General features: G+C 35.5%; 1 long non-coding RNA gene across 1 annotated transcript; it reads right to left on the bottom strand.

Moving 5' to 3' along the window:
- Positions 1-11,533: 11,533 nt before the first annotated feature.
- LOC113277791 lies at positions 11,534-13,791 on the bottom strand. Its single transcript, XR_003325141.1, has 2 exons — positions 13,649-13,791; positions 11,534-11,998 (listed from the first exon to the last, which is right to left on the bottom strand). It is a non-coding gene; the product is annotated as an uncharacterized LOC113277791 (long non-coding RNA).
- Between the last annotated feature and the right edge of the window lie 3,102 nt (positions 13,792-16,893).

Here is a 16,893-nt window from a genome sequence, read left to right as displayed (position 1 = left end):
GTGGAATTTGCTTCAGTGATAGAGCGAGAAACAAAATATATCTGGATCTGATTTTTTTCTATGACGGATTGGGGATTTTTTTTCCTGCCTGTCTAAATACAACAATTTATTTATATTTTGGCTAGTTACCACTCTCACTTTATTTCTAATTTTCTGTATTTAACCATATGTGAAAAACAAAGGAAAATTATCCCTGCTTTTTACCGGTCAAATAGACCCACAAGTAATCACAATCCAAAAGCGTCGTCCCCTATTAGTTCTACGAGGACAAAATCATTACCTGATAGAGTATAGATTTGAACATTGTTCTCCATTTCCGATTAACGAGAGTTCTGCTTAAAATTTGAGGGATTTGCTTCAATGAGAAAGCGCGAAAGAGAACTTTTACTGGTCGGATGGACCCACAAAACTTTTATATGAGGTTGGACGGAGTGACGCTGATGCTGACACCATCTGGGAACTTGAGGAGAAGAGAAAGACAAGATCCCAGGTAGCATATGAACGTAAAAAAAGACTTGAACAAGTTGAAGCTCAAGGCTGACAAGACTGCTGAAAGAACAGCTTGGTGCACAGCTAGCTAGCCAATACTCAAGTAGTAGATTGCGTAATTGTTTCTATTTTTAAGTGACAAATTTGAAGATTTTGGATCCTTCCACGGGAGGTTAATAATCCGAAATGATAGACATACCGACAGGAATCCGGACAGAGACAAGCAGTGGGCCCACTTTCCCCGCACAGATGTCCGTTAGATGTGCAGTCGTCGGAATTTTTCTCGGGAGGCCACTCGGTAAGTCTAGCAGTTCCCGTTAATAATTCAAAAATACATAAATTTGAGGAAAGATATTTTAACTTAGTAATGTAATTAAAAAATATAGATATATGCGGAAAAATATTTTGACCTGTGTTAATAGAAATGGGAAACAAAATCTTAAATGACCACAAGAGGTTTTTTTTTTTTTTTGATGGGAGCACAAGAGGTTAATATTTTGACTTGTTAGAAACATAATTCAAGAATGGGGGAAATTATTTCTAGTCCAATTTTACATTTTTATATATTGGAACCCCATCATTAAGTTTTCGTATATGTGTAGCCCATAATTAATTTATAACATAATGTGATTACAAAAATAACCTTTCCACGAGTAAACAGATTAAATCAATAATTAATTTTTAATACTGTTATGATAAACGTCAACACCTAAAATAACTCCTACAAAATCAAAAACGGTAGACGTGTGTTAAACCAAAAACCTATTTTTGTTTTTTTATTTGAAACTGATAAAAAATGCCAATCCGTAGAATTACTCAAACTTCACTAAAGTAACTCTCTTTGGTTTATTATCTAAAAAAACTGTTTTTGCATTTTAAGCAAACCAAAATAAATCCTTTTAAAATTTAAATCAATTATCATCATTTAGGAAAAACTTAATTATCACACTACGTCTACAATTTAGGTGTGAAAGTTGAATACTTCACACGATAAAGTAAGATGATAATTATATTTTTCACTTAATAAAAAAAGAAAACTGCGATTTTCACATAAAAATAAAATGAAAATTTGATCTTTCACCTGGAAAAGATGATGAGAATTATATTTTTCACTTGATAAAAAAAAAGGAAATTTGCAATTTTCACCAAAAGACTCATGTAAAATTCATGAAAACTTCAGTTTTACTTGAAAAGTGCAATTTTCACTAATTTATCTTCTTGGGCAAACACTAAAATAAAAAAACAATAGAAATCATACGTACTAGAAGTTATGGAAATCAAATCACCACTGTTATTACGGTTTAACAAGTAGATGACATAAAGTGCTTCCGATTTACTAATAAACGGATCTACACATTGAAGTATTTGCATGGAACACAAAAAAAAATTAATCAATCAAAAGTTAAAGAAGTAGTTTATGTGAAGGGTTGATGTCGACTGAGAGTCTGAGATATATATAAGTGATTGATCTCTAGGTTTAGTTATCCACCGAAGGTCTTGTTCTTAATTATAATGGAAAATGATATAGAATATGGTTTGTTTGAATGAGTGAAAGGGAGAGTTAAACGTGGAAACGAGAGAGTTAATAATAAAGGAGAAGAAAAAAGAAGAAGAAAATAACATCCTAACAAGCTGCAATTAATGGAATGGATTTGAGAGTTCTTAAACGACATGAAGATAATAATACGGAAAATGAGTCATTTGCCCAAATATTTTTAAAACATGGTTCTAATGGACACGAGTAAAAATTAGTAGGAAGGATGAAACTGGATTCATCTTAGCTTAAACTTAAAAAATAGCGAGGATGGAACTGGATGCATCCTGATGTAAATTAAAAATAAGAAAAAGTATTTGAAAATGGGCAGGATGAAACTGTTTACATCCTATCTATTTTTATATTTTTGTCCATTAAATAGTATTAAAATCTAGATGTCCTTTTCATCCAAAAATTATTGATTTTAGTCTTTTTAACCAATTTTATGAAGATAATAATGTTGACCAGAGAAATTAATGGGCGGAGAATAATGCCCGTAAAACTTGTTGAATAGTTTTACCATTAATTTTATTAAACGATCGTTAATCTCAGTCCATTAATTACGGTCAGTGACTATAAGCCAAATCAATGGATTTTTTTTAATTAACTTTTGTCAATAATACTTAACTAATTAAAGTTAATTTGGTCCATCTCAGAATGTGAAAATTTAAATCTAATCTAAACCTATTATTTCTAATGGGAGATTTTAAGATTTGGGCTACACATATATGCCATCTTAATGATGGTTTCTAGAAGAGAAATGAACCAAATATGGGTTCCTCAGGTGTTTCCAATTCATGTTGTGGGCTGCAATGCACAGATCCATACCAACTAGAACCATGTTGCAGGCGCGAGGGGTAGAAATTCAGACGAACTTGTGCCTTTTATGCAATATCGTGGAGGAGACACAAGACCATCTTTTTATGCACTGGAGTTTTCAAGGTTTATCTGGGAGAAGTTTTTGGATTCCTTAAAAGTACTTAGGGTGTTTCCTGCTACGTTTCAAGATTTAATGCTCGCCTGGAGCATATTTGGAGTGGGAAAAAGACTGAAGGTAATTTGGCACTTACTACCTTTCGCTATTGGTTGGGAAATATGGATTGAAAGAAAAAGGAGGAGGCACGGAGCAAGGCGTAGAGGTAAGGATGAAATGATGTATGCTATCAAGATGAACATCAGCCTGTGGAGCTCTACAACAGACATCTTTAAGAACTTTACAGTGAACCAGATTGTTCATCAATGGGAGGACGTCATTCATATGTAATTTGAGGTTTTTGGATTTTTTTTTGGGGTCTTTTTCCCTGTAAATACCTTTGTACATTCCATTTTTTTCCTCTTTAATTTATAACCTTTTTTCCTCAAAAAAAAAAACATTCAAGAATACACATATATCTGAAAGATATTTGAATTGTTCATAGAATTAGGAAACAAAATCTTATACCGTTAGTCGTAGTGGCGAAAATTTCGGTGTATTTCGGTTGCCAAAAATAAATAATGCATTGAAATTATATACAGTATATATCTTCCATCGGCATTATTTTGTTTCCCACTATTCCACGATCCAGTTTCTGTTTATCATCAAAACAATAAACTCACTCCATTGAAATTACAGAGAAAATAAAAAGATGATGAATCAAGCTCACCAATATTTTTTCAGAAAGAGGTTTGAAGTTGATTACAAGATAACGAGGAGCTATAAAAGAACAAAGAGAATCAGAGAGACGGCTAAAGAAAACAACAACAACGAAATGGTTCATACTTCTGGTACTGTTCATCCTCTAATCAATTAACTCATCATACTAATATTTCTAGAACTGTTTCATATTCTCTCAATGATGATGCGATTCAAGAGATCTTAAGCAGAGTTCCTGTAAAATCCATAGTTCGGTTCAAATGCGTTTCTCAAGATTGGCTAGCAACAATCGGAAACGAAAAGTTCATTGCTTTACACGGCTCGAACTCCAAACCACACTTCCAATTTGCAGTTTAAGAAAATGCCACCGTTTTTTCAGAGTTTATTTAATGTCACACGTTTGACCTTTTCCATCCAAAAAAATTGTTGCCATCAGTTAGTGCATAGGTGGCATTTATCCAGCTTAGTAAAAGACATATACATCCTCAAATCTGTCACCAACTCACCAAACCCATTCCTTATTTTGAACAATGTAAGTCATTGCCGGTCTGAGTTGGCTGGTTGGATCGGTCATCGTGCTAACCAGAATAAGCCATCGCCGGTACCGAGTTGATTCAACATAACAAAGATTAGATCGAGTTTCAGCTGTTTTCTGCGCTTTTCTCAGGAAAATTTCAGCCATTTTCCCTGCAAATTCCTAACATTCATCTATACTTCCATCGCTGCTTCATTCTTTTCAGTTCTCTAACATCCAATAAACTTATCGTGTCCCTGCAATGATTCAATCTAACACAAACACATTCAATTTCTATCTTGAGCCCCAAATTCTTCTCTGCAACCCATAACTCAAACTCAAACACATTCACAGCACAATCATCTCACAACACTACTAGGACCATGCCTATGAATCACTACCTCAACTCAAAACCCCTCTTTATCACAGACCCATTCATTCCATGGCAGTGAGCTTAATGTCCATTCGATCAGTCAACAACAACAGGAGCTTCAAATTTGTCTTTCCTTCTGTTAAATCTCAATTCCACCAGTGCTTCCATCTGCATAGACAACACCAACAACATACATTCAAACCCTAAATTCTAAACTGTAATCATGGCTTCATGTCATAACCACCATACTCATCTTATCCATCTCAATTCACTGTCTATAGATACGTCCATAAATTCAACAACAAAACTGCATAACTTAAACAAAATTCATAGAGAAGAACAATTACCTCAAACTCATTTACTCAAGCACCAGCAGTTCATCCCAGATAACTTCATAATTCATCTGAGTTCCAAATACAAACTCTAACTATTGAACTTAAGCTAGTCTCCAACCGTAACTCTCAATTCAGATCAAACCCACCTCCAATTAATCATCTAAACCCTCAATTCAGTTCATCCATCAACATCAGTTCTTAACCAACCCTAATTCAATTCCCAAATATTCTATTCTCTCAATCAAACTCAATTCATCCATCAAAATCTTCCAATCTATTCAACCCATCCTTTAATTCCTTCTTATTCACCCTTAATTGAATCTCGAAATTCATTTCAGGAACCCTAATTTCTTCACAATTTCATTAACATCTCAATTCTTCTTCAAGACAATACTACAACTTCAATTTAGCAATAACCCTTTGATCTTCATCTGTTAACATCCTGTTTAGCTTATCAATTCCAAATAAACTCAACATCAAACTCTAACCTTCACAGAAACACTTCGCTTCAACTCAATCGTGGATTCTAACCAAACCCAACTATGAACTCATCCGCACCACACTCGGTTGATTGGTTTCACTAATTTTCTGCAAGGTTTTCTCAACAGAGATTTCATCTCTGGAACGCCGGAGAAAAAGAAGAAGGAGAAGGAAGAGAAGAAAGGAAAGGAAAGGAAAGAGAAAGAGAATTCAAGTGTAGTTAGGTAACGATGCTTCTTGTGACTGATTCAAATCGACCTAATAGTGTGAGTCATTGTCGAGTTTGGACCAACACGAATTCAAGGGTAGTTAGGTAATGTTGACACGTTGTATTGACTTTTTCAATGATTATAGACCGAGTTAGTGGGCCCTGATGGAATATCTAACGGTTGTGGCATTTAATAAACTCTGGAAAAAACGGTGGCATTTTCTTGAATCGGTATTTGCAAGTGTGGCATTTTGTTAAAAATCCCTATAAAGTACTCAAGAGAGACGTACCAATGGACGCTGGATAAGGGTGATTTTTTTGAAGATGATAAGTTCAATTTTAATCTTGTTAATGGTTTAACATGTTTGTATAATTATAAGGGAAAAATACGCATATACAATCTCAGTACACGAGACAAGACAAAATGGACTGTACCCCCTTTCAAGAAATTTGAATATTACTTTGATGATGGTGACGAGGAAGTCAAGATTATTCATGTACAAGCCCGTTATAGGTTTGGTTTTGATCCGGTTGAAAAAGAGTACAAGGTTATATGCATAGGAGAGATCACTGAAGTGGACATGGAAGATTGTACCGATATAGAAGAATATACCGTATGCAGCGTCTTGACAATGGCCAGGGGAGGAGGACCGGGTTCATGGAAAGCAAGGGATGCTGATGACATACCAACGTGTGTGGTAAAAAATGACGGGGTACATGTGAACGGCATTATTTATTGGATGAATAAAACATACTCCATAGTGGCATTTAATGTTGGACCTGAGGAGTTCATCGAGTTTCCTTTTCCGAAGGGTTTCTACAATAAAGCGGAAGTATATGATGAGTATGGTCTAATAGAGGTCGATGGACGAATCGGTCTCATAAAGAGGATAAGAATGGACACAAGTCACACAATCAAACTTTGGATTTTGGTTGATACTACTAGTAGTCATTGGATCGAAGAGACTATATTGTTGACTTCTAGTTCGTATGCGCAAAGACTGATGAATGAGAGGTATGATTTTCTATCTATTGTCGGGACTAACTTGATAATCCTCGTGCCCAAGGATATACAATCAGAAGAAAAAGATGAAGTCTTCCTCTATTGTTATGATCGGCAAATGAAAACTTTTCAGGAGGTTGACATCACTGGAATCTTGCCACTTCTAACACCTGACTCTACTTACAGCATTGCTGCTTACATGGAGAGCCTTTCATTTCTTTAAAAGGAATTTGATTACGTCGCTTTTAAATAGGAATGATTTTATTTTTGTTATAGTTTTTTACTTGATTTATTCTGGCAGCTATCTCCGATAGTACTGATTGTCAATTTATCTTATGCAACAATAAATTTGATATTCCTTAAATACTCTGATCATTTGTTAAGTGTTCTTGTTTGTTCTGCTAAAAAGATGTTGAAGTCAGACTCCACATTTGATATGGCGTTTAACTATCATGTCTAATTGTCCAATTTGAAAATCAATGTACTTTCTCTTTTGTCTTGTAAGGGAGGAAATTTGTACGTCGACTAGTTTCAGTGACTTCTGAAACCACTTAAGTTTCTCCGTGCACGGTATGGAACTTTAAAGACGTTTCTAACATGGAAGATTCAGAGCTGAATGTGCAACTTGCCCTTTTATCTTTTTTGGGTTTAATTGTTTGTATTGTTTATCAGCTTACATGTTTCTTTTATTCTCTTTAACTGCAGATTTACCTAGCCGGCATACTTTCTGTTTTGGCGTTCGCTATGTCCGCCAGAAGAGAGCGGGTAGGTAAAATCATCACAGTTTGCTCTTTGTTTCTGCAGTCACAATTTGGACTTTAATAAAGGGAGAACCATGAAATTCTAGTTATTACATTATAGGGCTTGTTTTTCGTTTAGAGATCCTTCTTTCTGTTAAAATACTTGATTACTTAGCTCATTTAACATTGCTAATGTTGTCTAGGCTGGCACATTGGAATTTATCTTAATAGAAATCTGCAGCTTCAAAATATATATCTTTCTTATGATATCAGAATTTAATCAGGAACTTGGCTGGAGAAATCTTACAGGAGTATGCAGAGAAACAGGTCAGGCATCTGTGTTGTATCTTTTCTATAGTAATTTAATAGCATTATTAGAGTAACTCTTCAAGGGCTTAAAGTCTTTTCTAGAGTAATTTAATAGCATTGTTGATTTGAAACAGGTGATGATGAACCATAGTATTAGCTAGTAATACTAAATAAAACTAAAGTTAAATATTTATTAAAAACTGATGATCTTGACATCATAGCGGCAAAGCGGACACTTAGTTTTTGTTCGTAGAAAACTCTTCCCCGTACTTTAATTCCATTCCCTTTGTCATGCCAACATCCAGTATCTACTTGTGTGCTAATTCTTTTTTAACTTCAGGATGAGCGAATTCCTCTATTTCTTTAAGATATGTTTCAAGTTCAGCACCTGTTAATCCATATTGTTCCACCGCGAACTTGTGCATCTCAAAATCCAAACGTCCTAAATAATCCAAATCAGTTGGAGTTGGGAGATTTATTACTGCTGAATCTGTATCCAAGAGGCTGTATAGAAACTCAGCTTTCTCTCTCGCTAGTTCACGTACCGGTTTGGAAAATCTCAAATCTTCCATGACCATTCTTCTTAATTCCTCTATTTCTTGCAGATACGTTTCAAGCTCATCACCTGTTAATCCATATTGTTCTACCGCGAACTTGTGTATCTCAAAATCCAAACGTCCTAAATAATCCAAATCAGTTGGAGTTGGGAGAGTTCTTATTCCTGAATCTGAATCCATGAGGTTGTACAGGAATTCAGCTTTCTCTCTTGCAAGTTCGCGTACCTCTTCAGAAAATCTTGAATCTTCCATGGCTTGATTTTATGAATGCGCGTGTTGTTGACACTTATTTTTCTTATGCAAAGCGTTTATGGAGTCTTGAAGAGACTGGACGAGTATTCCTTTTATAGGCTGTAAAAATCTTTGTATGGCGGCTTTAGGAATTCTAGTTGGAATTGAACATTAAATCCGAGTGGAGCGCTTCTGTTTATTTATGTTTTAGGAAGAGAACTGGCGGATCATTCGCTTTCCTTAATTTGTTTTTTTTGTTATTATCGCATCAAAATAAGGACGTAAATATAGAAGCGGTTTCCCAACATACGCACTTTACCTTTTGAGTATATTTGTTTAGGACTAGGAATCTATAAATACTCAGTTTTCCGTGCGTTTTATTCATTCAACTTTTAATCAATATAGTTTGGGTACATTATTTATATGTCCTTATTTTAAACGTCTGATAAATATATCTTTATACAACGATAAATATGTCCCTATTTTTTAATAATTTTATCCATTTAAAATTAGATTACATTAATACCCTCACTACCAGCATACAACTACTATTCCATCACCAACCTTCAAAGACCACCACCTACCAACCGCACCACCATTGCACCACCACCACCAGTCCACCACCACCTGTCTGCCACCACCACTGACGCAACCACCGCCGGTCCACCGCCGCCACCACCACTATTGCATCACCAACGCAAGTCTGTCACCACCACTGACGCCACCACCGCCGCCGCCACAACCACTACTCCACCGCTGCCGCCACCACCAAATTAGGGGATCAACAACAGTAGTTGATCCAAAAAGAAAAAAGGATTAACAGTAGAAGTTGATCCAAATTAGGGGATCAACAGCAGTAGTTGATCCAAAAAAAAAAAAGGATCAACAGTAGAAGTTGATCCTTGTAAATGGAGTGAACTTGGCGTGAGTCGAACACGCATCATCTGACATGGAGTCAGTCATGCTACCATTGCACCACAAGTTCAACATTGGAAGAAATTTACATAATTTAAACTACAAAGCATGATTTAAACTACAAGCATGATTATACTTATCCAAGGAAATATTTTCAACAATAGGAGTTGAAAGGATCAACAACAGTATTTGATCCCATAAAAAATTGGGTCAACAACATGAGTTGATCCAATAGATGAATCAACAACAGTAGTTGATCCCATAAAAAATTGGGTCAATAGCAGGAGTTTATCCCATAAAATGGATCAACAACAACAATTGATCCCTTAAAAACATCTAAACAACAACAATTGATCATTACCTGTAGCTTCATAAACACCACCGTCATCGCTTCCACCGCCGCCACCAGCACCAAAAACAACCAGTACCAAATCCAACACCAATTTCATCATTCCAACCAAAACCACCTTCATATACATCATCAATTTCATCATTCCAACCAAAACCCCTAAACTATTCTCATCTACGTCACAATCACTTACAATACCACTAGTACCGAAAGAAACTTAGATTCAAATACATACCTCATCCGTCGTCGCTGCTAGCTACACCACCACCATAAATCGTAACCTAAACCAGATCTCGATCTATAATTGTAACCTAAAAATCAGATCTCCATCGATTAAAGGAGATATCATACTTATCTTTCGATTCATTTTTCGTTGATTAATCTTCGTTTTTCAGTTGTTGTTGATGATTTTCATCGACTTTTCTCAATCGATTGAATTTTTTTTTTGACGAATTAATGTCGTCGATGGATTTGGTTGAAGAATAAGGGCAATCAAAACATGATAGAACACAAAATCAAACACAAGAAGTGACGAAGTGGTGGTGTAGATTTTGGTGGTGCTGATTCTGGTAATGGTGGAAGCGATATAGACGATGGTGGAGCGATTTCATTGATTTGAGGGTTTTTTTTCTATCGTTAGAAGTGATGAAGAAGAGGGACGGTGAGGAGGATAAATACGGAATCATTAAAATTATGTTTTTAATGAAAATTTTCAATTATGCCACTAGGGACATTTGTAAAGTTTGTTAGGGATATTTGTGAAGGCCATCAAAATGAGGGACAATAATTCAATTACCACATATAGTTTTGCTTAAATTTGGTAGCTGATCTCTAGTCAATCTCAGATAGTTTTTTTTTTTTTGAAGGGTTTATAATCTAGCTTCCAATGGGAACTCAGATAGTTGAACTTCCTTCTTCAACAGTCAAATTTATTTGGAAGATCGACAACTTTTCTCAGTTGTACTTGAATAACAAGCCATACCATCACTCTGATGTTTTCAGTGTTGGCGGTGTGGTAATTTATTTTGTTTCTGTATCTTTAGTTTGTCTTTCTATTTTTGATTAACCTCACCATTTCTTGGGATCTTTTCTTTTAGGAGGGGACTGATTTATCCAAAGGGATATGGGGAAGTGTTTGATCACTTATTAGTGTTTCTTCACCGTGTGGACTCGGCAAATTTTCCAGTGAATGCGAAATACAGTTTTACAATTACAAGTTAAACCAACTCCTCTGACAGCGTTTCTTCGCCAAGTGGTATTGATATTATCTTTTTTTTTTCTTCTCTTTTTTTTTTTGAAAATTAATACTCTATTTATTATCTATATATGTCAATGTGTTGTTATGTGAATACGTTTGAGGGAATAACCTGCAGTCTTAACTTTCAATATGTTGGTTCCGCAAGGGTGAGAAGCAATTTGTGCCGAACACTAAACAAGCGCGGGGTGATTCGACATTTATGCCTCTTGGTGAATTGCATGAATTAGAAAAGGGTTAAGTGGCAAAATGTCCCAAAATGGACTCCAAGGTTGTGAAAATTCCCCCGACGTTAGGAAAAAGATTAAAATGCCCCAAAATCTTATCAAAATGTCCAAATCCGTTACTTTTGCCGTTAGAGATGGTTAAGTGGTCAAATTCAAAATCTTATCAAAATGTCCTAATCCGTTACTTTTGCCGTTAGAGATGGTTAAGTGGTCAAATTCAGAAGCATGTGGTCCGCACGTATGATAAGATGACATTTATACCCTTATGACAAATAAGCTGACCTAAGGGGACTATTTTGGCTTCTGGGGCATTTTCCTATCGTGTACTAAGCAGGTGACACGTGGCAAAGATTAAAAAATGGACGGTCACAGATGAGGGTATGTTTTACCGAAATGGTAGTTTATTTTTTACAAATGACCAGCGTGTCCTATTAAATAGGATTGCGACACGTATGACATCAATTCAAATTAACGGGTACAGATTAAGTGCACAATAATTTAATCTGTAGCCGTTAATTTGATAAATATAAGTGCATAAATTTGACAGCTTTACAAAGATCAAACACAAATTACAAAAATTCCCTTTAACACCTAACATACATCTAATCACTGGGTGTTTAATAGCATTAAGATGAACTTTTCTAAGAGCAGTTTTACCAAGATCAATCACACAATAATGAGAAAGTTGAACTAGATATAATAGAACATCTGAAAGTTCTTCTCCTAGATGTTCTTTCTCTTCTTCTTTCCAATCTGGTAATCCTTTTGGTACTTCGCCTTTCAATCTGGTAACTTTTCTCCTAAATATTCTCTTCAAGCAGCTTGTGCATACAACATATTCATCCCCTTACATAAAAAATAAACAATATCAGTAAGCATTTAAAAGAGCTAGTCAGTTTAGGAAATGCATCAGCAAGAAAAAATGGAAAAACTTAAGCATAGATCAAAGGTTCAAGACTTCAAGTCATTCTCTTGACTTCACAAAAAACCTTAATTGTCCGCCCATACTAGCGCATTTTCAGATGATATCTAAATGATTGAAACCAATATGCTCATATACAGTAAGAGCATACACAGTAAGAGCATCTTATATACATTCCCTATTGACTTTTAATGCATGGAAGAGCATAGAATTCAACCCATCAAAAACTAAAAACAAACAGATGTAAAATGGATGCATCCATGATTCCATATCATCACAAAAACATTAATCAGGGAACATAAGCAATTACCAATTCTAGAATAAGCATTTCATTTTCCTATTTTCTGATCAATAAAGTGCAAGTCATTGATCATCATCATTTGTAGTTGTGCATTGATGATCCAACGAACTTTGGAGGGACAAAGAAATGGTGCAGTTACTTATTTAACCCATTCATTCCTCCTTTTAATTATGCGCAGAGTGCAGTTGGCTTCATTTTCATTTAACCCATTTGTTTTTTTTGTTTGCACTTCATTTAACCCATTAATTCCTCCTTCTAATTATGTGCAGTTGGCTTTATTTAATCAACATATACAATATTATTGTTCTTAATCCATGTAAAGTCTTGTCTGCTCATCAAATCATATACATTGCAATCTACATTGTGCACATCAGCACATGGAAGCAATAACACAGAGAAGTAAGATTAAAAGTTAAAGGTTGGAACCAATCTGTTTAAAATCATAGCTAGATATACCACAAGTTGTACACATTCAAAACCAACATTTCATTCTAATACTAGGTGATCAGAAATTGCCATTCCTTGATGTGATAAACAACATCACATCAATATTCTAAATTCTGACAAGTCATTTCCATTTTAGAATAAGCTTATAGGGTATCCTACCACCACCACTGTCGGAGAAGGTACCAAAGGCAGTTCAAAAGATGCAAAGCAATTTAGAAAGATGGTCTAGAAAAGAATGAAAAAAAAAGTGTATTACAAGATGTTATGTTCATGCTCATTTGTTAAACAACATCACATCAAGATTGTAAATCCTGACAAGATATTCCCATTTTATTCAATTATGATTCGCATTCTTTTGAAATACAAACTGGAAGAACTAAGAGGACTAGTATATTGTAAGATATTCACATCAAGATTTTATTCAATTAGGACTAAATCAAGCAAACAAACATATGATCTAAATAATCTACAATTCGTAATGGCCACAAATCACTGGAGACCTACAATATTTCATCACAACAATTTACAAGCATAGACCCAAATAAAATTGGAAATTGTGATGTTTTAGCAAAGTAGAAATAGAGATAGACAGAGACCCAATTTTTCATCTGCTAAAAATTGAAAAACCCCAAATTATAATCCCTACGTTTCTATCAAACCCTAATTAGAGTTCTTGAAACCCTAATTTCATTTCAAGCCTCTGAAACACTAACTTCGTCAATCACAAATACCATTTTCACAAGGTTGGGGTTTCAAGAACAAGAAACGATTCGGAAATCAGAAATCTTAAAACAAAATTAGGGTTTAAAGAAGAAAAGGAAATTACCTGTTCTTCACTGTGTCACAAACGCGATTAGTGTCTTCTCCGTCTCATTTATCTTCTCTTCTCGATCTGGTTCTTCACTGTTCTTCTCCGTCTCACGATCTCTCTCTGTCTCTCGATCTCTTTCTCTCTTTCTATCGGTCTAGTGTTTCTTTTTCTGCGGCTGAGACAACGACCAAGGTTGAAGATAAGACCAGAAACACACGTACGAATCCACACGTGTGTTACAGGTGTAGGTCACAGTCGACGTGTAAACTGTTAACATTGCATACGTGTCAACGGTATAGGCCAGGTGTCGAACGAAATTAATAGCACATGTGTAACATGTATACCGTCATTTTCATGGAAGGGCAAAATAGAAAATTCATAATACAGTTGACTGGTCAAAATGGGACATTTTGACTAATTTTGACTATTTAAGGTAAAAGTAACGGAACGGGGCATTTTAATCTTTTCCCTAACGTCCGGGGTATTTTCATAACATTGGGGTCCATTTTGGGGTATTTTGCCACTTATCCCATTAGAAAATGGATATATTGTAGATGATACCGTTGAGATTGAAATTGAGATCGCTCGTAGGATAGCTGCAGATGACGAGAAGCCTCTTGAAGAACGACTTTTTGGGGACCATGGTTTTTTGGGGGACCATGGTTTTATTTTGGGTAAAGACATTAGAAGTAAATCTAGGTCACCCCTTATCTAGATATTTATATTAATACCTAAATTACCCTCCTGATTAATTTTAGGTGATGATTAGTTAGTGTTAATAATAGTTAGTGTAATGATTAGTGATATGATTAAGTTAAAGATAATTAGTGAGATTAAAAAATCAGATGGTTTTTTTTTTAAAGAAGTAGAATTATTGAGAGAGTAAAGTTAGAGAAGATGAAGAAGGAAAACATGAAAAATGATGGATTTTACCAACCACAACCGGAGGAAGGGCATTTGGGTATCCAAGTAAGCTTCAAACTTAGATAATGTTGGTTGAATTGCTCTAAACTTTCAAAAAAAATGAAATTTTTTTGTAGATTTGGGCCAGTTCGGTTACCATATGTCAAGAACATGTAACCGAACACACCTGAAAGTGTAGTTCGGTTACGTTATCCAAACACGCAGGTTACCGAACTCGCTCGTTAATGGAGGTTTTGGTCGTACAATGTAATGTTCGGTTACCTAGGATAAAATGGTAGGTAACCGAACTTTGAACTTAACAATTTATTTGGGTACATCTTGTGTGTTCGTTTAGTTCGCAAACTTCAACGCAACCAAGTTCCCAACCGAACTGCAGGTTAAAAGTAACCTAGTGTTAGAAGTTCGGTTGGTTCGCAAACTTCAACATATTTTGTGAATCAACCGAACTGGACTTATATATGCATATATGCAATTAGGCAAACGTTCGGTTACGACGAAATTTATTTCTTGGCGAATTAGGTAGAGTTCGGTTACGAAGTTTCAAAGGTAGAGTTCGGTTACAAAGAAAACTTAACATTTTTGCGAACGAACCGAACTTGTGGACTTCTCATTATTTTCGTAAACTAAAGTTCGGTGATATCCTTATTTTGCGAAGGAACCGAACTTATGGACTTGTGTTGTTCTAAATCAAGGAGTTCGGTTAAAAGTATTTTTTTGCGAATCAACCGAACTCTGAGTTCGGTTATGAAAAAATTAATTCTTGATAACCGAACTTTTCTCTAAAAAAAAACCCTCCATTTAACCCCTCTGCAACTTCCATTTTCAACTCATTTTAATGATTACTTCTCATTTATTCAACCAAAAACGAATGACAAGTAATGGGTTTGTGAGAATATCTTTGTTAATGTTTTAAATTAAGCTATATATATATATATATATATAGTGGTGGTGGTGGTGGTAATCGGAGGTGGTGGTGGTAATCGGTGGTTGGTGGTGGTGATAATCGGTGGTGGTGGTGGTAATCGGTGGTTGGTGGTGGTGATAATCGGAGATGGTGGTGGTGGTGGTGGGAGGAGGTGGTGGTGGCTTAAGCCAGCCCTTGTTTGGCTGTAGTTCCGCCCCTGGTGGTGGTAATCGGCGATGGTGGGAGGTGGTGGTGGGAGGAGGTGGTGGTTATATATATATAGGTGGTTATTGGGTTGGTTTTAAATTAAATTAGGTTAAGGATAGGTTAGTCATTTCAATACTTTAGGACACCCCTTATAACTATAGGCTAGGTGGCCTAATAGGACCATGGTCCCAAAAAAAAACCATGGTCACAAAAAATCGTTCCTCTTAAAGAAAAACGAAAACACTTGCCGCCAGCCAAGTCCGTGTTTCAAGAAGAAAGAAAGCACTTATCACAGGCCAAGTCCATTATCCCAGGTGGAACTGGACTATCGGTATTTTTTGGTTTTTGTGTGGGATTATTCTTTGACCCTGGGTTTAGATTCTTTTTTTAATGGTTTGAAGTGACAACAATGATTTACGGCATTTCCGATTTTGAGACTTGGCTGGTATTATTGTGTTGTGCTTTGGTTTTACTTTTGTGCTAACGAACCCTAAGTGAGTAACGAACCCTAACTGACCACGAGGTTAATAATTCAAAATTTTCAAAATATCACAGGAAAAATATCCTGTGCGGTTAGCCATAGTGGCGACGATTTCGGTATATTTTGGTTGCCAAAAATAAGTATTGCATTGAAAATATATACAGTATATAGCTTCCATCGGCATTATTTTCTTTCCCACTATTCCACGAATCCAGTTTTTGTTTATCATCAAAACAATAAAAATTCACTCCATTGAAATAACAGAGAGAAAAAAAAAAATCAAGCTCACCAAACTTTTTGAGAAAGAGGTTTAAAATTGATTACAAGACAACGAGGAGTTATAAAAGAACAAAGAGAATCGATGATGATTCGATTGAAGAAATATTAAGCAGACTTCCCGTGAAATCCATTCTTCGATTCAAAAGCGTTTCTAAAGATTCTCCATCAAAGATTGAAGACGAAAAGTTCGTTGCTTTACATGGCTCAAACTCCAAACCACGGCCATGCATTTGTATCACTGTGCAAGGTGAGAAAAAGGTACGTCTATTCACTGCGTGTTTATCTGGAGATAGTGAAACAGTCTCATTTGTTGAAAATATAGAGTTCGAAAAGAAAAAACGCCATTGGATTGTAGAACCAGCTGGTTTTAAAGATGCAAACTTCACGTTTAATTCTGTGAATGGTTTAACATGTTTATATGATTTTGATGGGAAAATCTGCATGTATAATCTCAGTACTAGAGAG

This window comes from Papaver somniferum, chromosome 5 (assembly GCF_003573695.1).
Source record: "Papaver somniferum cultivar HN1 chromosome 5, ASM357369v1, whole genome shotgun sequence".
Taxonomy (NCBI): domain Eukaryota; kingdom Viridiplantae; phylum Streptophyta; class Magnoliopsida; order Ranunculales; family Papaveraceae; genus Papaver; species Papaver somniferum.
This window is presented reverse-complemented; position numbering and strand designations above follow the sequence as displayed.